The sequence below is a fragment of the Haemaphysalis longicornis genome, unplaced genomic scaffold (assembly GCF_048455015.1).
Source record: "Haemaphysalis longicornis isolate Haplotype H1 unplaced genomic scaffold, Haemaphysalis longicornis Haplotype H1 scaffold_8, whole genome shotgun sequence".
Classification (NCBI taxonomy): Eukaryota; Metazoa; Arthropoda; class Arachnida; order Ixodida; family Ixodidae; genus Haemaphysalis; species Haemaphysalis longicornis.
This window is the reverse complement of record NW_027526445.1, coordinates 142,550,248-142,577,043: the sequence shown is the minus strand read 5'-3', so window position 1 is coordinate 142,577,043 and position 26,796 is coordinate 142,550,248. Positions and strand designations below refer to the sequence as shown.

The 26,796-nt window shown below is 48.5% G+C and overlaps 2 pseudogenes; one reads left to right on the top strand and one right to left on the bottom strand.

Moving 5' to 3' along the window:
• Positions 1-784: 784 nt before the first annotated feature.
• On the top strand, positions 785-21,609 carry LOC144148504 (uncharacterized; annotated as a pseudogene).
• A 118-nt stretch (positions 21,610-21,727) lies between these two features.
• On the bottom strand, positions 21,728-24,949 carry LOC144148503 (uncharacterized; annotated as a pseudogene).
• Between the last annotated feature and the right edge of the window lie 1,847 nt (positions 24,950-26,796).

The following is a 26,796-nucleotide window of genomic DNA, read 5'->3' as shown; positions in this document are numbered from 1 at the left end:
AACAGTTTTACCATCATGCGTGTTACGTTATCTAGTACATTTCGGTACATAAAGTGCCTTCGGAGAATCTCTCTCTCCATAATTATCGGACTCTGGATTTCACGGCTACTCCGCTTCTGCTAAGCCTTCGACGCCAAAGTTCCATATTTTGCCTCCGGACATGCGGTCTGGCGCAGAGCCACCCCCCTTCCAGCGCCTAGCTCTTAGGGCCAAGAGGCCATCGAATTCGACAAACTGAATGGCCGCACTATCCTGCTGAAGAAGCCTGGACCATTTTCGTCTACTCGCGCTTCGAGCTCCTTTGAAGTTACCGCGCAACGCCAAGGCACCGTTACGGCTGCAGTCGTGTGAGCCCTCTGTTTTACCTACCACTGGCGCCAACACCCGCTGCGCCCCTCAACTACAGTTGCCAAAAGACAATTACACCGGCTTTTGACGACCCCGCTAAACCTCGCGGCCTAAACCTGCGATTTCCCCCCACGTTCTCCAAAGATTCGTAAGAGCAACTCCGATTCTAAAGCAGAAATCTTACCACCCCATCGTTATTCAAATACAGAGGTCCTTAAATTTAGTCGTCGAAAGTGAACCCAACCCTAGTCATGCCATCACTGAGCTAGAATACATGCGTGCAAAACGATGGAGTAGAATATGAAATCGCGACGTACCTGCACCAACCCCCGAAACTCTCCGGGGAGTCATTCGCGGATTGCACCCGGATACAACAACTGAAGCTCTCACCGACCTCCCACAAGCAAACAAGCCTCAGCTCGTACATGCTGGCCGTATGGGCCGAACCATATCGGCACTCCTAACCTTCCAGGGCCTCACGAGCCACCCGCCCAGGTGGGCCGCAGCAGCGGCTTTTCAGATGGAGGCGAAAAGCAAAAACGCCCGTGTGTACGACATTTCGGCGCACGTTAAAGATCCCCACGTGACCAAAATTAATGCGGAGACCTCTACTACGGCGCACCTCATCGCCTGCGTTGCATCGGCGCGTCAAACAACCACAATAAATCGATCAACCTTCAGCAGCCCTTCTACGAGAAAGTCGGCAGCCTGCCGTACCATCGCCACCCATTCCAACAAACTGTACAAGTTTTCCAACGGTGTGGTGACGTCGGCCACTGATGTCTACACGTATCCCGGCTGCCCTAAATGCCCCACTTGAGGACTGAGCAACCTCCTGCATTCCAACTTTGTGATGCCCAGTGCAAACTGTGCAACCTACCACATGCCGCCGCCAGCAAATACTACCTAATAAACGGTTACCAGCACCCCCAGTCAAAAAGCCTTGCTCCAGCCACTTGGGACAAACCGCCTCTTCAGTATCGATGAGCTCGTCACGTTTAGCTGGTGAGACGGTAATTGGTGGTGATCAGTGCTGATCATAAGCTGGTGATCGGTCAGCTGGTGCTCGGGGCGCGGGTCAGCCGGTCAGCTGACCAGCTCACCCACCCACAGGTGAGCTTGTCAGATGTCTCGCGGTCTCCTGCGGCAGCTGATTCCCTAATCTCCCCACGTAACATGCAGTACCCTCTACAACCACATTCCCACCATGCCCGCCCACAATAGAATAACTTCTAACCGAAATGAAACAACAAAGCGCCGCCATATTCCAACCTATCGAAGCCCTAGAAGCGGCTAACCACGTCCCCCAACAAGTCCCGAAAGTACTACCTCCTATCGAGACTGCCTCCCCACATCCCCTCCATCTCTGACGAAGCAGCGGAAGCCCTCTTTGACGAAAATGTTTGATTAAAGTCACGTCACTCGCGGAAAACGACATCACCAATGCCTTGGTTACTCTCAATAAGATTTACCTACACTATCCAGACTCTCATTCGGCTCACTGACCCCCTCACCCAGCGCATTACCGCCCTAGAACAGGAGAGCCAGTCCAACCTTACTCAGGCTATCTTCCTCTGCCTTGACGCCTTCAAAGGTGACCGTACTACATAGCCAAAGAAGCTGAAGATACTGTGACGAGACCTCGTCGATAATCCCCTTGGCACCATGGCCCACGACCAAGGACGATTACAACAAGCGAGAAGCCACGTGCGGGGCGCAGCCAGCCCGGGCTCTGTTGTGGCCGAATGCGAATACTTCTTCCTATTATTTAGATACATCGCTTCATTACTACACTGTTCGTGTCATATACCGCCGCATAACAATATCTCCGCATCCCGATCCCCACACAGCCGCCACCACACCCTCCCACCGAATGACGACTGACCCCTCTGCAATTACCATTTCTTAATGGAACTGCCCGTCGTTTAACAGCTAAAAACCGCAGCTCGATCACTACATATGCCAATCTCTTCCGGATATTATTGCCCTCCAGTAAACCGAAACGCCAAAATCAATGCTTCGTGCCTTCGAATGCTGCCCCGAGGATCCCTCTCGTCATACACCTGTGTTTCTCCCTAAAACATTCCTGGCGCAACAGCATCATATTTCCTCATTCATTCGTCAAGATTCTTTCAACTTACCAGGGCTTGTTCATCCTCAACGTGTAAAGTCCCCCGCAACACCGTTTAAGCTTATACAGCCCTTCGCCATGATGGCAACACAAAAAGCCGGCTCCAACGCCCTCCTCCTGGTTGTGGATTTCAACGCCTCCCAAGCCATTAGGAAAGGCATTGCTCTTCTTCACGCAACTCCACACCACGCATTCAAGCTGTGCAATACCTTAGCCCTCCAGACGGTGGAGGAAACAGTGCTTCACGCGACACCTACCCGCACCTCACTTTCGCTCGAAATGCCCCTCATTTCGAGTGGCAGAGACTTCCCGATACTTTGGAGAGCCACGGCCACATCGTAGCCCTACTCCTCGCGGTCTTACATTCAAGGGTAAAATCGCTCACGCTACTCAGCATTTGGTCCTCTTTTCCTAAGTATCCCCTTCCCTGCGTGATGATTCAAGAATCTCGACGAATGGATATCGCAGCTCCTATCCCCGGTACTGAAGTACACAACCGTTATCCCCTTCACTACAGCCAATCTTTCTGTGGACGCCCATCTTGCACATTTATGGGTAGCACGACGAGGCTTAGTAAACCGCTGGAAGACGCGCAAGCACAGTCCCACGCCAAAGCGCCGTATCGCTGAAATCACCCAGTATGCCGCGGAATACGCTCAAACCCACCAACTCAAAATTGGCGCTCTTTGGCGAAGAGCTGCAGGGTGCGCTTAGCACCAAGCGGGTATGGTGAATTCTGAGAAGTCTGCTGGGCTCAAAACCCTCCAAGAGTGATACGTATCACCACATTCAACATGGGATTCATAACATATCCATGCCCTTGCCCACCTTCAAGACACCCTACGGATGAAGTTTTCCGGTACCTCGCAAACCCCGCCACCTCCCCCATCCGACGACAACATGGGTACTGCGAACGCTACGCTTGATGACCCTTCATGATTCAAGAATTGCAGCAGTCCTACGCGCGCATTACGTTTAATACCACACCTGGAAAAATGGAATAACCAACAAGATTGAACGAAATCTCGACGAAGACACCCTCAACTCCATCCTTGCTCTCTTCAACAAGAACTGCTCAGCCAGCACCCCCTCCTCCTTAGTGGTGCCATGCCGACATCACCCTCATCCCGAAGCCGCACAGACCAATTTTCATCGACAGTGTTCGCCGTATTTTCCTCTCCTCATGCGCAGGTAAACCTTCGACCAGCTCGTTCCCTCCCGACTTACTGCATTCCTAGAGGGCAATGAGCTCTATCTCCACACCATGTTTGGGTTTCGAGCAGACCAGTATACTTGTAGTGAACCAGTATGATCAAATGGTTTGAGCGGCAAGGAATGGGCGTGCTCTTCTGTGTAGAAAACACGCGGTGGCACTAATGCGCCCTCTTCCAGAGGCGCCGGTGTTGCAGTCGCTGTACTTAAGGCTGTCGGTAGTGGTTATGAATGCAGCTGTTTCGACGTGTTAGAGTACATACCCTTTATCCCTATATATAGTCTTATTTATTATGAGAAAGCCTTTGACTCGGTCGAAACTTGAACAGTCATGCAGGCACTGCGGAATCTGGGTGTAGACGAGAATTACGTAAAAATACTACAGGATACACATAATGAGTCCGCAGCTACACCAGTCCTTCGAAAAGAGAGCAGTCAAATACCTCTAAGGAAGGGAGGCAGACAAGGAGACACAATTTCTCTAATGTTATTCACAGCATGTTTACAAGAGGTATTCAGAACATTGGATATGGAACAGTTCGGCATAAGGATTAATGGAGAATACTTGAGTAACCTCAGATTTGCTGATGACGTTGCCTTGCCAAGTAACTCGATGGACAAACTGCAAAGCTTGATTACCGCACTGGACAAGCAGAGAAGAATCTCGGGCCTGAAATTATACGTAGAAAGCTAAAGCAATGCTCAATAGCCTGGGGAGAGCACAGTGGTTTCAGATAAATGGCCAGGCAGGGAAAATGACAGGCGAGCATATATACTTAGGCAAAGTAGTGACCCGGATCCCAACCATGAGGAAGAGATAATTAGATGGATAAGAATAGGGTTGAGTGCATTAGGCTGCATTCTAAGATAATGAATGGTAGCTGAAGAACAAAGTGTATGGCAGCTGCATCTTACCGCTACTTATTTACGGGGCAGAAACTTGAAGGTCACTGAAAGTATTCAACTCAATTTGAGGATGACTCAGCAAGGAATGCAACGGGATATAATAGGTGTAACATTAAAGGACAAGAAGAGAGCAGAGTGGGTCAGGGAACCATTGCGCTTTAAAGACATATTAGTAAAAATTAGGAAGAAATGGGCGTGGGCCGGGCATGTAATGCGAAGGAAAGAAAACCTTTCCGATAAAATCTTTCAGCCCTGATTTTTTTTATTTGAAGCAAAACAATATTTTCTCTGTGTTTTTTTACTTTTAGTGTCCCAAAAGCCCACAAACAAAATATGCAGCTCGATGTTCGCATTTAAGGTTTATTAATGAGACAAATATTTAGGACATCTGGCAATTAACAATTTTATGTTCAGCAGAAACAATACTTGTGCATATTTTTGAAAACCTTATGACTACATGAAACCGAAAAAAAAAGAGTTTCGTAGTGCATGTATTTATAGATTTACAAGCTTCGGAACAAAACTTGGACAGCCATTTTTTCAGTCTCGGTGTCGTAATTTGGTTTTCACCGGACCTCCTCCTTCTTTGTAGCGTCCACTTCCACTAAAATGAAACAAAATTGAAATCTTTCGCAATACACTTTATTGGAGAACAATTCCCCAGAAAAGTATCAGTTTTGGTTTCGTTCTCTTTGCGCTAGAGGAACTTTTATGTAATGGCGTTAACTGACACCACTAGGGCACAAATGGTTAAGGGTCACAGGGTGTATCCCAATAGAAGGCAAGCGTGGCAAGGGGCGTTAGAAAGTGAGCTGGGCAGATGAGATCGAGTAGTTTGCGGGGGCAAATTCGTTGTAGTTAGCACACGACCGGTATAATTGAAGATCAATGGGAGATAACTTGGTCCGCCACTGCGCGTAGTGAGGCTGATGACCATGATGATGACGCTTCTCACCATTGATATCCCCGTACCTTGCTAGGAACTTTTTCTTGCAAATCCGGCCTGCTTGGGTAGTTGGGAAACCAGACGCGCTCGATATAGGAGGTGCGAAACTCAACATAGGCCCCATGCATCAAAACGTTGCCCTACGATTGGTCCACTACTTTGGATTTTCCTTCCAATGGCAATTTCTGTTGGCCATAAAGTGAAATACACAACGTCTTTCGCCGCTGCACCTCTGTTCGGCACAGCCCCACTCTTCGACAAGTCGCGGTCTCGTGAATCTCTATCCGGTCTTCAAGGTTCAATCCAGAGCTCTCGTCTTTGCACGTGTACGTTCTCGGCAAATTGCATTAAACAAGCCTGTAATGTTAAAATAAGTCAAGATTTTGTTTTATTAAAAGAAGAAAGCCTTTTTTTCTCGTGCCGTGATGCGACCCAACAGCCATAAGAGCGTATTCTCGCCCGGTGCGCATCGTATGATGTTTTCGGGAGGCCACAAAGTTCGAAATTTGCTGTGAGAGTTTTCAGCACGCGTAAAATGTTTATTTATGGTTAGATGATGACCTAATAGATCCGTTTTGGCCCAAAATTTGCTTTAGGCCGAGGGAAGAATAAATTTTGTGCTTCAGTTAGAACTAAACTCCGGGTTGCTGCAGACGCGGCCATGTTTAAATCGCCGGGAGGCATGTGCATAGACGCAAAAACAATCACAACGTAACAAGCAGCAAATCAAGAAAGCAATTAATACTCTACAAATCTACAAATAACGAATTATTCACCATTAAAATAAAAGCATACCGTGAAATTGCCATTTTGCATAATAAGTAGGTTTTTTGCGTAGTGCGTACGATGGCCACGGCAGCACCACCGTCCGCACGATCCAATGTTGGGGGGTGCAGGTGCGGTCCGGTTTTAGTGGCGGAGTTTCGTAATGGCCTACATCAAACAGCTCCGTTGTTAAGCGGCTATAATCGATCTCGACCAGATTTAAGGCAAATCCCTAGGTGAAGTAAGTTTCAGCGAAGGAAAGCTTGACATCCACATGAATGCAGCCAACCGCTACAAAGGAAAGCTTTACAGCTCCCCCAGAAATCTCGAATTTAAAGAAGAATTCGTCTTGGTCCAGGACGAATTTTTCTTTAACTGCGAAGTTTCTGGGGAAGCTGCATATCTTTCCTTTGTAGCCGTATGGCTGCATTCAGATGGATGTCAAAGTTTCAATCGTATAATCGATCTGTTTGGTGTCGTCTGCTGGTATCCTAGGAAGTACGAGCGTATACGTCCGATGCGTTGTCGGCGGACCACCGCCATGCATATTTCTTTAAGAGTGGACCTAATACTGTTCTTATATTTACTGTAATTGAAGTTCCGATTTGCACCTGCGTTTGTACTTGCCTTTACGGAAGCAAAATATATTAAGTATTCCCGTGTGACGTGTCAACTAGCACCCGTGAATGAACTATATAGCCACAATTTGTTTGCATTTGGGCTGCGTATTATTTGAAGAGATTTAAATGACTCCTTACTCCTTGAAGAAGGGTAATTGTGAAGGCTCCAAACCTAGTTTAACCTGCGGCTTCATTTAGTGCGTTTTGCGCAGAGAGAGAAATATCGTGGTGTGGCAGGCGCACTAATTCTTATCGGAACTTGTGCCTTGCCGAGGCTTCTTGCTTACTGCCGAAACTCTTGTGGTTGCCGGGCTTTTTCTTGCGTATTCGGTATCCCTCTGGACAGAGGATGCGCCATCCGGCAACACTGTAGGTACGGTACACTGAAGCAAATTACGGGTTCCCGCGTGCAGGTCAAACTTCAGAACCATTTAATACATAGATATAATCCCGCTATATGCATTTGGGTTGAAAGTGGCGTTCACAAACGGCAACCGATACGGTCAGAGGTTTGCCTATATTTTGTTCCCACTTCTTTCGAAGTTCATCGTCCAAGGGAGCTGCGAAAAAAAGATTCCTACAAAAGAGAGACCTAAATCAAGGCTTTGGCAACCCGGAGCAAAGTAATTAGTGTCTTTCGTTCGTTTTGTTATCGCTACTACCCGGAGTGTCTGAAGGCTAAGCGATAGCACTCGCGAGAAGTATTTTCTGGGAGACTTCACCCTTTTTGCTGCTGTAGCAGAACGTCACGAAAGTGTAGAAAACACTGAAAACGCAAGGCCTCAACCATAAACAGTCTGATAACCCTCCGGCAATACATCGAACATCCGATCAAATTGTTTGCGCTGCTAGCAGACGGCACTCAGCAAGCGCCCGATGGGTCAAACGGTAGAGACAAACAACAAAACGTTCCTAGCGATGTATAGGGACAAGAAATGCAGGATTTTGTTTTCTATCAGGGTTATTTGCTATAGCATATAAAACATCGACAGTGGTAACAACTGGAAAGCGCCTCAAGAAACTACGAATTCATCGGTGGCGCCACCGAAAAAGGCCGCAGTTGCTCCCCTGGCAGCGGCAGACGCGGTTTGCTTTAGCCGTTACACTGAACAGTGCTCCCCTTCGCGTTTCGAGATATTTCTAGTTCACTGTACGTATACCGAAGATGTGCTTTTATATGTTAAAGAGTGAATCACTGAAAATGTAGGCTGAACGCACCCAGTCCCATACTTGCATTCGATGTGCAAGGAGGCTTTGATAATATCACACATGCGGAAATCCAGTAAGGCCACCAAACAACCAATTGCAGGGCGGCCAATTCTTCCAATTCTTTTTCCATGTTCCCCCCCTCCCAAAAATAAAAAAAATAACCTGGGGAACAACACCCGCTCCAGCAACGCTATGGCAGGTTTGCAGCCAATCAAAAATAAATGAACCGGGGTTATAACCCAAACATACTTTTTGTAGTAAAAGCCAATTTGTAGAATGCAAAATTAAATACACCCGGATATTGGTACACTTTCGGCCAGTTCATAGCAGTTCGGCCAGTTGGTACCCGCACGGCCACGCATGTCCACTGGCCCGTCCACACGCGTACGAAACGTGAGCGTACACCACCCTAAAATCCTAAGACATCTTAAGACATTGCACTAGGACACGAGCGGGTCACCAATCCTGCCGTGCCCATCCGAATGCACGGTAACACCACTGTCTAATCGCGAACGGCACGTACTGTTTGAACACACGGCAGCAGGAGCACAGCACAAAGGAGCAGCGTCAGGAAGAATTACGCAGCGGATGACTGTACAGACACAGTTGACTCCACGAAGGTCCCAGAAGCTGTAGAATTTCAGTTCCGTCTTCTTCACATGTCTTTACCTTCAGGCGTCGCCCAAAAGGTCGTAGGGGAAGGCAGATGTCATGTGCAGAGCCAACAGGTATCGGCTACTAGATGCCAAATTCACTGTCGCGAAATGTCCGGCATGCTGTTACCGACAAACTCCACCAGTCCTATTAAAATTTTCACCGCTTCAGCGTTGTCCAGTGCCTGACGCAAATAAGGAGGTTCCAGTGGGAAGCGAACGAGGCGACTTAATCTGGACACAAAGGGAACTGTTTTTGCCCAATCCAGAAGATAGTGGCTGATGGAAGGAGCACTGAGTCCGCAGAAGCACGTATTGTTACGCAGCAGATCCACCCGGTAGACATAATGGGGAAACCGTCCATGTCCGGTTAAAAGTTGGGCGAGTCTCCGGGGCGGAGGAAAGAATGGCGGTATGCCCAGAACACTTGGTACCCATCGAAACAACTCAGTGTCTGTGTTGTCGGAGCTCCACCTACGTTGCCACTCCAGCCGACCTACCTTCAAGAGCCGTGCTCTTACGATTCGCTTCGAAGTACGCCCCTCCACTTCTGCACCCCTAGTTTCCGCACTTGTAGCGACGAGATCGGCGAGCTCGTTGCCCCACACACCGGAGTGGCTGGGAACGTGGAAGAGGGAGACTGGAACGGAAGAAGCCAGTGATTGATAGTTTACTTGAATTTCATGAACAGTTTCCGAGGGGTTGAAAGGATCTCCTAAAGCCAAAAGCAAAGACAGACAGTCAGAATAAATGAAAACGGGACAGGAGGGCTTGTTGTTGTTGAGGTAGAGGAACAAACAGTGTAAGGCAATAGCTTCTGCGCCATAAGAGCTGGTCGGTGGCAAAATTCGAAACCTTTGCGTCACCAAAACCTCATCAGACGAGCTGAGCACAACGAACGCTGCACCGGCAGATGTCGTGGTAAAAGAGCCGTCTGTGTACGCATGTAAACCAGGGCTCAACTTTATCTTCTCAGCTGTACGGCAGTCTATCCTGCGGTGTGGAATCGCCAAGCGTAGAGCGGGATGACAGCAGGTCCAGAGAAGAGGATGTTCCACCTCGCCCGAGAAAATGCGTGTTCCATGCAGCTCAGTGGACTGCCGCCGGTGGAACAAGTCGAAAAGACCTGTCTCGATGTCCAAGACGATCGACAGCGGAAGGGAGTTTGCCAATACTTCCAGCGCCGCGGTTCTAGTTGTGGTGTAAGCTCCGGTGACCACAAACAGTGACGAACGCATCAAGGAGTGAATTTTAGCTTTTAACAAATGGTGCTGATGATCGCTCCACCATGCCGCTGCAGCATAAGTTACAGTCGGCAGAATTGCTCTGTGGTAAAGAAGGCGAAGGTGACTGCGGTCCAGAAAGGAATGAAGACGCGCAAAACCGATGAGGGCGGCGGACATCTTCTCAATGCGGTTCCGCAAATGATTCGTGTGGGCAACAAAGGTCAAGTGGCTATCTAACACCACACCCAAGAGCTTCATCTCAGTGACTTGCCGCAAAGTCGTGCCGCACAGCTTAATGGTCGGCTTCCGCTGTGCACCTCTCTGTCCTCTCGATACCAGCAGACATGTACACTTGGTTGGGTTCAATTTTAACTTCGCAGCACCCGTCCATTTTAATATTTTCTCTAGAGTCTCGTTGGCGAGATTCTCAAGCGCCCGCCGTGTACCTCCCTTGATTACGACTACTGTATCGTCAGCGTAGGCCTGAATATGCACATTAGGTGGTACAGGAAGGCGCAGTAGGTCATGAATCGCGATGTTCCACAATAGCGGGCTCAAAGGTGAGCCCTGGGGGCTGCCCATCGTTGTCTGGACACGCACACTCCCCGCATGACTTCTGTAGTGCACCGACCTTCCATGTAAGAAGCGGTGGGCTCGCAGGAAGTAAAGCAAGAAAGGGTGCCAAATTGAGTCAAACGCTCCTTTAAAGTCCAATGAAATGAGCAGAGCCAACGATCCCTCTTCACGGCAAGCCTGGAGATGCAAGCGCAGATTGTGCAGCGCCGATGTTGCACTCTGTCCCTGAGTGAATCCATACTGATGTTCGTGCAGTAGGCTGGACGTGTGCAGGAAGAAGTAAAGTCGACCGTTCAGCATGCGTTCCAGTAATTTACCGAGGAGAGATGAAATGCAAATGGTGCGGTATGAAGAGGGGTCATGCGGCGGGCGGTTCGGTTTCAGAAGAAAAATAACCCTCGCTTCTTTCCAGACCGACGGGAAATGGCCGAGGCATAGGCACGCATTAAACACGGACAGCAAAAACGGGGAAGCATGCCCAACAAGAAGGGCCAACATACTGGTCGTAATACCATCAGGTCCAGGCGCGGAATTTAAATTTAAATTCCTAGCAGCCAGTCGGAGTTCGTTCATAGTGAATTCGTAATCCGTAGTTGTTTGCGCGTATGCTGTCCGGCGTATCAGCGTCCTCATAGCCCGATGGGCAAGGGTATCGCCTTCAGAATCATCAGTTGGCAGAAGAGTTCTTAGCAGTAACGCTGCCGATTGTAAAGTGGAGGAAGTAGATGAGATGTCAGATGAGTGAAGCGGGGGCAGAACGGGAGGAGGCGAAAACTTTTGAAAAGCAATTTTGAAGGGAATTCCAAATAAATTCCTACGGGAGGCTGCGGTGCACCTTCTCCTTACGGCTTCATCTTTTGCTACCTCGATGTGCCTTTTGTACTCAGCGAGTACCTTGTAATACCAAAATTTGAGATCAGCACGGAGGAGGAGATCACGACACATCTGGTACCTCCGACGCATTGCTCTCACAGACGAGCGTTCCCGAGCCAAATCATCGGTCCACCAAGCATTTCCCCTATGACGTTTTGGCAGCCGCTCCAATCGCTTCCTCAGGCAGTCGACTTTCGCATAAAACACATTGACGATGCCATCCAGACTCTCCGGAGATGCCATACCAGTAGAAGATACAGTGTGGAACCAGGGATCCTGTAGCAATTCCTCGACTAGACGAGACTCGGAAGCTTTGGTTAACCGCTTCTTTCGCTCAATTGGAACGTCTTTTATACCAAAGACGATGAAACGGTGATCCGACAGGGTCGGGGTGTCCCGAACTGTCCAGAAAACTCCAGAAGACCAGACTGGTCCAGCAGTCAACGTGACGTCAATCCATGTTTCTGTGTAGTCGGTGACAAACGTAGACAGAGAATTCGGGTCATTCAGGATCCGCAGCTGCCGCGAGCTTATGAACTGCGCCAACTGCTGCCCCCGTGTGTTCACCACATCACCACCCCACAACGAGTTTCTCGCATTAAAATCACCCGCAATGACCACATTTTCATAATTTTGACTGTCTAATATTGACGTTAAAGACGTGAGGATATAATCCAGAGCCACTGATGGAGCGGCGTACACTCCTATCAAAAGTATAGAAATGTCCGGCGCACTCAACACAAGGGCGACCATGAATGATGACACATGAACAGGGAAGATGTCCAAATATGGGTTAGGAGAAACAACCATGCACCGCGGGGTTTGACCATGGTGGAATTTAAACCACCGGGGAGGAATCTGCGGGACTAGTTTTCCTCGAACATACGGGTCACAAACAACTGCAAAGTCAATTTTTTGGGCTTCAAAATATGAGACGACATGTGCTGTCGCTGCGCGGCCACATACAATTTCGTTCGGGCCTTTCTCAAGAACCGCACTGCCACCCTCCGTAATTTCCCCGTCCAGTCGGACGCTTTCCTCACTGCGCCAAAAGGAACACCACCAGACCTGTTCTGTGATCTCCCATCTCCTATTTAAAGAGGTACTGCCCCAAATTTTCAGGGCGAGATAACTTCGGAGATACATTTGTGTGAATATGCTTACATCTGGAAAATATCAGCGGCAAATACAGCCTCCATATAATTAAAATGCATTTTATGGTGTGCCATACGCGACCGAGCAGCCAGCGGAGGAGCTGGCGCAATCGTCAACCCCAGGATTTGGAGTAAATGAACAACATCCAAGCAGGTCACGTGTTTGTGTTGGCCGTTTCCCCAGGGCTGGTGTTTTTCGCTGACTCGTTGTTACACTCGGAGGTCGGAGCTTCTGCTCTCGAGCAACGAACGATCCGATCGGTGGCGGCGGAGGCGCAGGGATTTCGTTGGCTCATCGGGCAGCCTATCGCGACTTATGCGCTAACCACTTGCACGCGCCTGCGCGCTCGATTATACCCGCTCGCGCGCTCACGTTCCCCAAGGTGCGTGTCAAGGAGGAGGGCGAGCAAATACATGAAGGGCGCGCGAACCATAGTTTCGGTTCTATTATTGCGGCCTAGAGGCAATGGCGCTGGGGAAACACTCCTCCTCTCATTTTTTTTAAAATGCAGAGCATTTCAGTAACTCACGATGTCACCCGCGTTGACGTACGTAGTCGTAGTCCGCACCGTCGTTGTCCGCACCCGTCCCCCTACACTATATAAAAAAAATACTATCCGGCGCCTGGTTTCGATCCCTCGACCATGGAGGAAGAAAAAGTTAGGAGACGGCATGACGTCACGCAGCTAGCCTTCGCAAGCCCAGCTCCGTTGAAGCCGCTCCCTCCGCCGTTTCTCTTTCTCAAGCCGCCGAAGTCGGCCCAGCACGTGACCTCCATGGACGGGTGGGCCGGCGGCGGCGGCGGTCTCTGGCTCCGGCGCTTCTCTCGTGTTTGGTTGGCGGTAGCTTTTCCCCGTCCTTCCTCCATTTGTCTGCTCGGTGATCTCATGCCCGCGTGCGGGCAGGAGTGCCGCGTATGTGTGAGAGACAAAAGCCGTGGTAAAAAAACCAACATATATCAGGCTTCGCGACAACGGGCAGCAGAGTAGTTTAGAGCAGACGAAATTGAAGAGCTCGCGGCGGCGGTGCGATGGGGTCACGTGGTGCAGTGACGCCTGGGCCGACTTCGATTTTACTTTTTATGTATAGGCTTCACGTTTGTCCGGTAGCGCCGTCTCCTAACTTTTTCTTCCTCCATGCCCTCGAACGTGCGGGCGGAACGCAATGTACATGGTGCTCTACCCAATGCACCACAAAGCCGACACAGAATGGGAGGCTACGAACGCGCCTTATATCCTTGACTCATTCAAACTACATCAAGAAGCTGCTGATGCACTCGCATCGCGCTCTCTCACCGCGGTCGGTTCGCGCTTAAACCACATATGTCGTTCGCGCGCGCTCCGGTCGCTAACATCTGTGGCGTGATCGTGACGTCAACATCACGCGTTCGTGTGGTGGCGCGATTTCGGCGCTATAACACTCTCTAGCGAAAGGCATTGGATTGGATTCGATTGGCTTGGCTTGGCTTGACTTGGATTGGATTGGTTTGGATTTGGATTGGATTGGAAAAAAGTGGATTGTGTTGCGTCATAGCCGCGCCACGTTGCGTCATAGCCGCTCCACGTCGCGTCATAGCCGCGGCAAGTGGTTCACGGCACGTTTCACGTTTCACCATCGACTTCATCGACAATGTGTACGCTGGAATAGAAGAGCGGAAATGCTCTGCATTTGATCGTGCCCCTCGCGAGGGGGATGTTCTCATTCTCTTTACAAGTCCGTCGTTCGTAAGAAGCGTAAGAGCGTTTTTGTCACCTTGTGTGTAGATCGCGTGCGCCAGGGGCCTAGAATCTTCTCCTCAGAGAATGTCCGCCGAGATTCTATCTTCCATAGATTTGAGCAGAGCTGCCTTTTTGTTAAAAAAACGTGTGCACTCGCATTGAACATGCAAAATTGTCTCCAGTGCGTCACAGGGTTAACATGCCTTACTGGCTGTCATTCTGATGAAACCGGTGTAAGCATTTGTGAATGCGGCTGCTGGCCAGAGACAACAGGGAACGGTTGCATCAGACCGTGGGAAGCCTAATGGAATAGGAAGCGAAAGTTGTGGGTCAAGGGCATTATTATGTGCACCCATGAATTCTCCGTGCACCCATAATACGTGCACCCATTAATGAACGGATAGCGTGATCTCCCGGTCAAGGTTGCCGAGAGTCCAAGCTCGGTTCGTCATGAATAACGGAATCGTATTTTACTCACTTCCTTTTTCTTTCCGCTTCTCTCCGGCGCGACTGGGGGCGCGCATGCGCGATAACGGTCACCGCAGTTGCTGCTTCCGCACGGCGAGCAGCGAGGCTGACGCGCGTCTCATGTAATGGTCAATTCCTCGTATGTGCTCCCTCGGACATTACGGTGCTGCAAAAGGGACGCCAAGAACACTAGGATGAATCGTAACGCGAATTCTCTTTGAGTGCTGTTAGCAAAAGGTGAGAACGTCGTTCGTACGCCGTACGTGAAGCTGAGCTGAAGGATAGAACTTGTGTCGTGCGTGTGCTGAGCTTGACGACAGGCAACCATGTCTGTGTTGTATTGGTCATCGGTATTTCTCGCCGCACGTCGCGTTCGTGCACGTAACGCGAATAAAGTGTTCAAGTGATGTTCAAGCTGGGCTTGTTACTGCTCAACCGGCTTGGCTTCGTGCCGTCGGAGGGAGGCTTGCCCGTTGGAGGCAGCAGGGTGGCGGTGGCGGTTGCCGGGGGGGGGGATAAGGGGACACTGAGAGGGGGGAAGAAATTCAACCGGCATGTGAGGGGAGAGCGTTTCCTCTCCCCCACGTAAGCTGCGCGCCCTCGCATTGTTGCCACAAAAATTATAACGCCTTCACGGCCAACATGGCGTTGGCGTTGCTAGGGCAACAACAACGCAGTAACGTTTCCCCAGGCTTACCAGGGGAGAATATGCCGCATGAGTCACAATTAGCCCGGACGCTGGGTTGAATGCTAAGAGACCGCCTAGACCACACTGACCGGAATCGCCTGAATGCGGACACAAATGTGCCATACTTACAGCTCGCAAAATGGATATTTAAACGAATAAAAGCTTTCCTTTTTTATTCCGAGACGTAAAAAAAGCGACTGTTTCTTTGACCCATCTGATATACGCAGCCGCCGCAGCTGGGTCAACGCGACGTCAAGTACACACTGCAGCCGAGCCTAGTCATGAGCCGAGCACACCAGCCGAACTGGTGGGTGGTACGTTCGCTGTCGGATTCGCTCGCGTGTTTCGTGTCGCGCTCTTCCATCGTCCGCTGCCGTTTATCCTGATTTGTCGTGGAGAAATGGTCGCTAAGCTAACTCGCAGCCATCTGTTGCTGCTGGCTACGCGAGTAGCTAAGACAGTTATCCGAAGACGGCAGCGAAGAAGAGAGCCGCGTTGCTGCGTGCGGCCTGTCTCCTTTGCGCGCATACAAAAAGGCCTGTACCCCAGCCGTGAGTAACTTGCTGCTCGTTCACAGTGAATAATGCTGAGCCCTGTTATTGTAGGCATGGTTAGCTAAGTGCGCTAGTCACAACTGAAATTGTTGTCTGTTTTCTAAGCACAGGGTGTGCACGGGAGCGCACGTTATAAGATCTCGCTTCTCCTTCGTTGTCCGCGCATTGGTTGCATAAACTAAGCATCCCACTGTTGACAACTCTGTTGACAAGTGTGTGGTTTTCAAGTTTACTCTTGTGTGCCGCAAGTTTCCTTGAGTTGGAAAGGAGTCATTCTGGCACTACTCACGTTTTCAATTATCCAACCTTTTCACGGCCCTTTCGACAATTATTTAGAATGGTTATGTTCAACTTTAACATTATACTTTCTCTCTAGAGATGCGTCGAATGGGCGAGGGCGACAACCAATTTTTTTATAAGTTTTGCCGCATTACGCCCCAGCTGTTCGACAAGCTTCTGGGCTTTGTTACCGCTGATTTAACGCGGCAACACTACATCAGGGAGCCCCTGGAGCCAGGCGAAATGCTTGCCATAACCTTGAGGTTGGTACAAGCTGCGTTCTGATGCTGATGCGAGGGCATAAACATTTCATTGGACAGGTCATAGATGCATATCTCGGCGCAAACAAGGCATTAAACTATTGTTGAATATTATAAAACGCTTTTGCTGCAGTTGTGCTGGCCATGCATGGTGAATTCTATGAGAAACTACTTTTTCTCTGTGTTGCAGCTACCTGGCTTCAGGGCAGGACATTTGCAGTGTGACATTGGCCTACCGTGTCGGTGTCGATACTGCCGGCACCAGCATCCACCTGACCTGCAGAGCAATTTGGGCTCGTCTCAAGGACCACTTTATGAAGGTAAGGAACATCACATCCCTGCAGCAAATTTCCTTTCAGTGAATGCTGCACTTCATATATATATGCGGAGCAAACAATTCTTTAACAGACTTTATCATCGGAGTTACTGTCATCCTGCGCCGGTTTGAGTACCTGGCGTAAGATTTTGCCATCATCTATTTCAGCACACCGAAGAACGCACTATCGATGTGGGTGAAATCTTCAAACGTAGCCACTCCAACATCCCATACTGCTAGCACGGAGGTCATCGAAAGTGTCGGATGCTGCGGCAGGTGGCATCCTAGCTATGGGGTTCTGGACTGTGTCACTATCCTCGTCCTCACTGCCAACCACAAATCCCACAAGCCGAAAGCAGTTACGGATTGTGTCCTGTGTCATTGGCTTCCAAGCATCAGGCAGGATACTGATAGCCGACAGCACATCTACAACATAGCTATCGTCACTGCCCACACACAACAGCGCGCAATTCTGGAGGCACAATCGGTAGTGCAGCTCCGAGTTCTTGATGGTCCACTGGTGGCATTCGGCGGCAAATATTCAAAGAGCATCGAAAGAGCGGCAGCGATACAGCAATAACGGTGACGTCACGGGATACCTCCTGTCATGGCGGCCACTCGGCGTTCGTTTTGTCGAAACCGAAACTGACAGAAATAAACAACGCCGTAAAGGAAAGTTTACGCTGCGCTCGACCGTCTGTCATTCTATTATTAGTGGGCTAGTAGGCACGCATAGCAGCGAAAAAAACGTAACACGAACATTTTGTGTCAGTACTCCGTTAATAGAATTTGTTGCAGAATTCAATGGATATATGCGAAAAGAAAAGTGAATGAGTCGTTTCTTTCGCATTGCACCGTGCAAACATATTGAGGTAAAAATGGGTAACGTTCAGCCAACATGTTTGTCGCTCGTTGTTTTGAATTTATTCCAGGCCCCAACCAAGGCTGAGTGGGCCAAGATCGCTCAGGACTTCACCACGCGTTGGCAGTTCCCAAAGTGTTTGGGGGCAGTTGATGGAAACACGTCGCCATAACTTGCCCCCCAAAATCTGGTACTGCCTACTTCAATTACAAGGTAAGTCATTCTGGCCATTTATGCACCTTTTGACCATTATTCGACCTTAAAAATGGCCGTACACTGAAACAGGAAGGAGTGGTGTGGGAGAAGTAGTGTGCCCATGTCACCCAGGGGATGTGTGGTATAGCTGCGTAGACAGCCATTGTGCAGCACCTATTTGTAGGAACGTGATGCCAATAGCAATACTGTGACAATTATGGAAAGAAGTGACGCTAAAAATTGCAGTGGTAAAAGGGATACCCAAGGTATTTTTGTTTCAGTAGGCTTGCATACTGAGCAATGCAGGAAGTTGCCTAAAAGTCTTCGTCCCTTTCTTTAAGTACGTTTTTATTTAAAGTATTCGGTCACGTCTGGAGCTCGACCCCGCGGTGCCAAATGTTTTTAGCATGCACCAGTTGTCAGTAGTGCACAGGGGCTCCATAAAGCATAGGGAGAGGGGTGAGCTCTCCATTTGTCAAAATGAAGGTGTACAGCCCCCTGGTCTAGGCATGATGCGCCAAGCAATGGCTCACCAAAAAAGAAATGAGGCTCGAGTTGTATAAAGTGTGAGTTTTATTACAGTGTCATTTTGCAAGAGCAATATTTTGCTAATGCCCTGGCAGGGGTGTGTTATGACAGTTTAAGTGAGTGCTTGATTTGAAATTTCATTTCAACAGTGGTGTCCCTCAGAGCATTCACAGATAAATTAGATGTTATCACTGTACATCCCAGAAATCTGTGAAAATGAGCAGGTAAAGATGAATATATGAAAGCGTAGGTGATTTCAGTCAGTTTTGTCATACTTAATTGTACAGTGAAAGCTCGTTGATTCAAACTTCAAAAATTCAAATTTATGGGTAATTTGAACTGTACGATGTAGCCCATAGGAGCTCTGATAGAAGCCTATGTATAAAAAGAGCCCTTAATTCAGACTAGAGTCGGCTCCCTCACGAATAATTTGAATTTGTGCCTCCGAGCTGGCGGCTTGGTGCATGTGGTACGCTTGTTCGTCGTCTCCGTTTCGTCCTTGGTCTTTTTTGCGCTGTGTTGCTAATAGATTACCAATTAGCGGGAACCCTCACGCTTTTAGGTACGGCCACATTAACGCACCAGCTGCCTACACACAATGGTGGGTGGCCTTTCGAATGTAGGGAAAAACGGAGAGAGAAGGTAAAATAGGGTAAACCCATTCAAACCCCCTATGGTGCACGCTTTCGAAGATGACTTCATTGTGGATTTCAACGGCTTGGACCCTAGAGAAGTGCTTTGTGGCACGCTGACAGATGACAGCATTTCTTAGTGCAGAAACAAAACCCGTCGACGCCAGTGACGACAAATAGGAGTAGGACACTGCAGCATCGCGACTTGAATCTAATGGTCGGATGGAATACCGCCCCTCTCTTCTTTATTTTAAAAACTCTAGAACGAGGCCTGCCGCCCTATCCGCTAGTTAGAACAAAAAGTGGTCGCCGTCGGCTTGTAGGGCAACAGGCAGGCAGCAATTTCTGAGTTTTTTTTCAAGAAATAAATTATTTACATGTCTTACTGCTTTTCTATCATTGTGTACTGTTGTTATTCAACTTTGTTAGTTCGAACTTTCATTGATTTGAACTGAGACGGCGTCCCCTTGTGGTTCAAATTAGTGAGCCTTTACTGTAATCGCTTATTACTGTAGATCCCACCTATACGTACTGTTTCCATGTGGTAATGTTGTGTCTTATGCCTTTTGTTGCAGGGCACTTTCTCGATAGTCCTCATTGCTGAGGTGGACAGCACCTGCAAGTTCGTGTTGGTGGACGTGGGTGCTGAGAGCCGCCAGAGCGACGGCGGCGTTTTCAAAAATACAGAGTTCGGGAAGGCCCTCAGCAAGGGGCAGCTGGACATACCCTCACTTTGGCAGCTCCCAGGCACAACCACAGTTGCCCCTTACGCTTTCGTTGGGGATGAGGCGTTTCAGCTGCGTAGAGACTTTATTCGCCCCTTCCCAGCTAATCACCTGGAAGGCGAACGAAGAGTCTTCCATTACAGGCCCAGCCGAGCACGGTATGATATCAGGCCATTTCTTTGGGTATGCTGAGCTTGCCGCACTTAATTTCACACAAAAAGAAAAAAAATTTGAAATAACATTTATTACACGCTTGACGTTGTGACATTAATAAAGGGAAATAAACATGAAGCAAATAAAAACAATGAACACGAAAATGAGACAGTTTTTAAAAGGTACCAGAGACCACATTCAAAAGCATATAGTCAGCCACAGCTCTAAAACAGCTGCTCTTAATTTCAGTACACGGCTGCTGAGAAAAAACAATTCAGAGGGAAAACAGCTAAAAACAGAAGAGGTAGAAAAAGTGCACAACGTACAGCTCACAATACTTAGTTCAAACTCTCGGTAGAGCCCACCATACTTAGTACAAACTCGGTATGAAAAATATTTTCAGCAGCAGTACTGTGTGTCTGAATAGCAAAGAAAAATCAGGCATGCATAGCAGCTTATGCGGCTTGTGGTAAGCTATGCATTACAAACATAAGTGCAGATTTCAATTGGCGTATTTCTAGACGGCAATACAGAAATAAAAACTGCGAATGCCATAGCGCAACACACTGTAAGCAAGCACAAAAGTGGGCATAAGACTAATGGAACACATGAGACAAGCAACCTTTTGGAGTTCGTTATATACGTGTGCTGAGCGGATATCTTAACATGTATCAAAAATCAAATAATAAAGCTTAGTATGTGACAGTAGATGCAAGGGCAACTGGTGCACATGTGCACTACACAATAGTATCGATTGGAATGCAAGAGGTCTGGCCACATAGCCACGGATGGAGAGAAAACATGACAGCCAGTACAAAAATGTTCTGACATTTTTTCTCCGACAATAAATGCTGTGTAGTCATTATGATGCAGCCGTACATTAACGGGATCAAGAAAGGAAACAAGTTTGTCTAACAGATGATCAGTGCGAGTGAAAAGATTAATCGAGGGTTCGACACCAAATGTGTTTGTGTCGCTTTACCATGTGTGTGTTACTTTGCCGCTAAATGGGCTGACCAAAGTTAGTCGGTACTAGCATGTAATCATTTTACGTTGGTGTTCTTGTAGCTGCAGTTACAGGATTGGTTACAGTTACCATCTACAGGATTGGTTTTAAAAGGTTGCTTCTTCTGAAACCTATTTCGCACTATTGTTATTTCGTTTTACCAGGAGGTGTGCAGAGAATGAATTTGGCATCACGGCAGCCAGGTGGCGCATTCTGCTGAGAACAATCCCACTCCTACCCAACAATGTGGATTTGGTGGTGAAAGCGGCGTGCGTTCTCCACAATTTCTTGTCCGTCCTGAACGAATAATCCCAGCAGTTCTGGGACCACGAAGAAAAATTCGGGAATGTGGTCGCAGGAGAATGGAGGCAAGCCAATCAGCAGGCGTCGGGGCGGCAGCACGTGGACCCCTGCTATTTCCCACTTCAAGGGAGGCAGTCAAGGAACTTCGGTTCAGATGCTGCAGATGCCAGGGCCCTCTTCTCTGCCTATTTTTGCAGCAGCGCTGGAGAGGTGCCTTGGCAGTGGCAACAGCCAGGGGTCTCCAAAAAAGGGGCTCTCAAGCGCCTGCAAGAGCAGGGGCTGCACCCACTTTTCCGAAGGTAAACTTCTTCTTTAATCGCAAAGACACTTTGAATCATGTTTACCCATCTAATATTGGCCCACTCGTGTAGCACCACTCAAGTCAACATGCCTCGTTCTGTATTCCTACGTTTTGTCAGCTCTAAATAAACAAGAGGCACCACACTTCAGCTACTTTAAATTGTCTGATCACTTCAATAATCTTCATGCGCATGTCCAAGTGGTGTTCCTCTTTTACTTCTCTCATTTCCCTCACGAGCGACAACGCAAAATGATGATGGTCGTCCTGTTCCTCTAGACTGTTTGTTAATTTTCCAAGATGCTCTATCAACAAACTTTACTCGTCGTCTTTCCTTTTTCTTTTTTTAGGTGGTTGCATCGCAGACATGCTGGCAACGCCGGACCCCTGGCTTTGCAGTGACGTTCCCGCCAACCCAAGCGATGACACAGTTCCCAGCGCTGATGGTGCCGAATCACTTGATGACTGTGTTGACTCAAGCGATGGAGATGCTGGTTTAGGTAGCAACGGGGCACACTCAACCCACCCCACCGGCGCTGGGTACAGATCAGCGTGGTCGTCCGTCTAATCAAATTCGATGCTCTCAAATTGGCTATGAGACATTTCTCTAAATAGGCTTTCTGCCGTCCTCTGACGTCCCACTTGCCGGGCATCCTGCTTTTTCTGCTTATTCTGTGGCTCGAAGTTGCCAGAAGTCCTGCACAGCAAAAATGAAGGTGTATGTATTGGTGTATAGGTGTGTAAAAAAGAGCCAATGTTTGCCCTGAAACATGGCAAAATATTCTAGTAGACAGCAATAAAAACATTCCCACTGTTAATAAATGTATGATTCTTACACTACCATAGTGTATGTGTACTAGCACACTCGTTGCTGCACTGTGTTATACAGAAAGACTCATGGATCGCGCATGCCATTCTGAGTTCCTTTTTCAACTTCCGGCTGCCGGCAGACCCTTGGAGCAAGTTAGTGTGTTTACGCAGGCGATCGTTAATGCAACTCAAACATGCCAACATTGCCATTGTTAACAAATGCTTGCTTGTTACACTACAGCATAGTGCGTGCGAAAACAATTATAATTGTTTTGTTTTTCATTAAAAGGGGGGAGAGGGAAAGAACATTTATTTGTCCAGTTTAGGAGGGCTAGCCTTCCATCCTAGATGTCAGCCATGTGCCTTTGGGTCCTAGCAGCGTCTTCAGCTAACTGAATGTCCCAGAGCTGATCCGCGGGATCTGAGCTGAGGAGCAGTCTCCCACTGCTCCTCACTAATAATTATGTGGTTCTAAGAGATAGCTTGAAGCCATTCCCATAATATACAGGGTGTTTCAGGGAACACTTTCAAAAATTCTTAAAAATAGGATCTTCGAGAAAAAAAGAAACCCTCTTCAGAATGAGACTGCTAGCTGCGGCGGACGCCAGGTAGTATGAAGGGCGTGCACATTATTTAGGTGGGTAATTAAACTCTCCTAATTAACTTCTTAATTAGCGGATTTTTGGTGGCTATTGTAAACGGTAATTTTGTAGCCCCGGAGAAGATGATTTCACATTATATTTTAAAACAACGAAAAAGTCGGTGTTTAAAGCCCTGGACGCGAGGAAACCTGCCGTTGTTTTTTGCTCGAAAACGAAACTCGGCGCTCGAGGAGCGCTGGAAGTCTTGAGCGAACGCAACGTCCGCTGGTGACGTGTTTCAATGAATGTGGCGGCCAATTCGAAATGTAAGGGCAATATACCGTAGCTAGGAAGCCTCAGCATGCGGCCACAGCCACGAAAACCTTCCTCACCCAGCAAACAAACGTTTCCTTTGTCTGACGCGCTTTCTAACACGCAGCGATTATACACGAACAGCAGATAAACCTAACGAAAAAAATGAACGGATGGTGACGTTTCAAATTTTTCACGTCTGGTAGCCACTTCAGATATGGTCAAGGCAATAAAAAAAAGAAAAGCAAAACTGTCGCCAACACCCACTACGGCTCCTGAAACTGGCGACCGCGCCGTGGGCGATGGCTAGCCTTTTTCTTGCGCCTACCAACGAAAGAAAATATAACGCTAGACGTGGTATAAGGTGACCGTTGATCATTGAAAATATACAGGAGGCGAAGGCGTTTATATCAGCTGATTCCCTAGCGTGGGGAATCACCAGAGCCTTCTTGAATTGGGCGACACAGTCACTGCAATACGTCATCAGCGGATGTTGCATTTTGACTAGACTGCTGGTGCACCATGTGCGCTGCGTTTCGGTTTCATGCTGGCAAAATACTTGATTTGTACGGGTTACATGGCTGTACAGTGTCTTTTCCGTTGCTCTAAAAACTGATCGGTTATCGTCGTCTCCGTGGCTACAAACTCGCAATTGGCAATAACCGCCAAACTTCGCTAATTAAAAAGTTCCATAGACAATTTTATTATTAACTATGTAATTCACATTTTTCTCATAACTGCTGACGTCCTCCGAACGTGACAGCTTGTTTCTTAAGAGAAGTCCTATTTTTCTTGAAAAGCCCACCTTCAGGAATTTTTGAAAGTGTTCACTGAAATAACCTGTATGTGCAAGATCAGCCCCCTGTTTGCATCTTCTACATGTGTCTGAAAGGTGTCCAGGATGACTGTATGCAACCGGGTTTGGGCACTTTTGGCATCACTCGTACATCTCAGTAGTGTAGACTTCCTAGGTGGTTCCAAGAACTGCCAGGGAATCACTTCTGCATCTTGACAAAACTGCTTCTCCAATGAAGTTCTCCAATGTGCGGTCCCACCAATCACTGAAAGCAATAAAATGCACAATTTTGTTGGCTTCAGCTTAACATAATTTTTAATTACTATAGGTTTCCACTTTTAGAGCACCCCTAGTTTAAACCTTACATTACACCGCACATTACAGATGCGGTTTTGGTACTGTTGCAAGCAATTTCTAGCTTTCAATCAAGACTCCATCCTGGTGCGAGAACGCGGGGCACGGTGCAAAAGTATGCACATTGGGTGTGTACAGGACAGAAATACACATACGCAATAAGCACTCTTTCTGCGTTCTAACCTTGACTCGTCGCATTTCGTGTAAAATTATGTGGCGTATCAGCGACTTTCCCCAACATTCCCGCAAGGATCACAATCACAGGCTACTTTATTCGACGGGAAAAATACGCGAGCTTTTCTCTTTCGCTAGATCGTAATGCCAATAAAACGGTCAATAAACTTACTTTCGGGTGGTCATGGTGTCGCAGAGGAACAGCAGCTGCTCGTAGAACGGCCACGAAGCCGGCTGCACTGCACTGCCGGCTGGCCGGTTCCCGTCATCGTCGTCGTCATCTTGGGTGTCGGAGTCGTCGGCGTCTTCGGTGCCCATGTCGCTTTTTTTTATTTTTCTGGGCTAGGACGAACAGCCTTCGAAACTTGTTTCTCAATAATTTACACCGCTTTCGTAGCGCAGTGATGCACTCGGTGTCGATGAAATGAAATATCAGCCGCTGCTATCAACACAACCTGTCAAGCCGGCGGAGACGCGCCGTACGTACCTTTGCTGACCTTTCCCGGAAACATTATTTCGCACACTTCCTTCCACAAGGCATCTTTCACTTGTCGGTTCTTGTGGTCCCTGTGCGTGGCCAGCCACAAGGACGTCCAGCTGGCCACACAAGAGATCAATTTTTCGTTGTTTACCGCCATCGCCAACAACTTGCTGAGGGCGGCCATTGCGGCTGAGAGACAGAAGGAGCGTAAGCCCGCGGCAGCGTCGTTTGATTGGGTGCTGCCGAGGAAGCAACTTCCGGCGTGTGTAAAAATATCTGACATAGCCAGAGCTTGCCGAACGCGTCATGCTTCGCCAGGCGCGCCGTCTCCAACACGCGCCTGGGGACGCGTGAACGCGCCATAGCGTAAAATCTAGTTACCACTTTAGGTTTTACAGCGTTTCAAGGCGGTCTAATTTCATTGTTTTTTATTACTCTGGACACCAAAAGCGCGCTTAGCGAGCCGCACGTTTGCTGAGCAGCCGACGACCATGTCCGCGAAGTGGTACAGGCGGCGCAATTAGCTCGACCGATAACTTGGTACCTACGCGCAAAGTTGAACGGAAGTTCCAAATAACACAGCACGTGTGAGAAAAGGATTGATGATGCGATGGCGGGTTGCATTAAAAATTGTCATCTTCGCCGCTGCAATCGAAGAGTGGCAATCGTGTATCCGCCGCAGTACTAACAAACACTTGTGTATGTGGACCTGTAGGCAGACCGGTCAGCTGCTCAGCGCGCGTCTCTAAATTAACCGTCTCAAGGGGTTCTCTAGCAGCTACCGCAATGTGCAGCCGCAGCCCCTGCGTCACGTCAACGGTCGCTTTTTAATCAAGCGGCTGACGAAATTATAAGGTAGGCGCATTCGCAGAAACTGCCGGCGACGCGGATTTGCAGTGAAACGGCAGCTCTGCTCTGTGATATCCTGCGGTCACGCGGACAGAATTTGCGTACACAAAATTTCACGTTTCACGGCACCCGCTAAAACCGAAACTGCGACTGGCCGCATTAAAACGTCTCTAATTAAACAACCGTCGCACGCTGAAGAAAATGAGTTTCCCACTCGTGATGAGTAGGTGATTAGCTACTTACCGCAACAAAAAACCAAGATGCAAAATTTTTCGTCAGTGCCCCTTTACCATGGAACTTTTTCTACACCCAGCCGACTTTTCTGCCACCCCCAACCTTCAGCACGCTTTATATGGTGTCAATTTTAGGTTCTGGACAAACACTGGATTCCCTGGAGACCACACTCGTTCTTCGATCCCGCACCCGAGGCTTTCCCGAAACCCCACCCCTGACCTGTCTTTTACGATGGATTCCTCACCCGTTCAAAACGTGGCCTCACTCTGTATTATTGGCATGATAGTGCACGTAAACGGCTCTAGGGCGTTGATTCTCTGACAATTCACAGCCAGTCAGCTACCATAGAAGAATCTGCTCCCGGCACCATGGCTTAAAAGAACCAGACACCAGCCGTCTTGTCTAAGCCCTACTGGCCAGTCGCATTACATATCGTACTCTCTACATCAACCTTATGGCAAAAGAAGATGTCAAACTAGGCGCTCTGATCGCGATATCGTGCAAGATGAAGCCCGGCCTCCCCCCGCCCTCACGCCTACTGCCAGACGTCTGCGATTATATATCCACAAACCCCAGTAGATTAAGCAAGGCACCCGCTTTG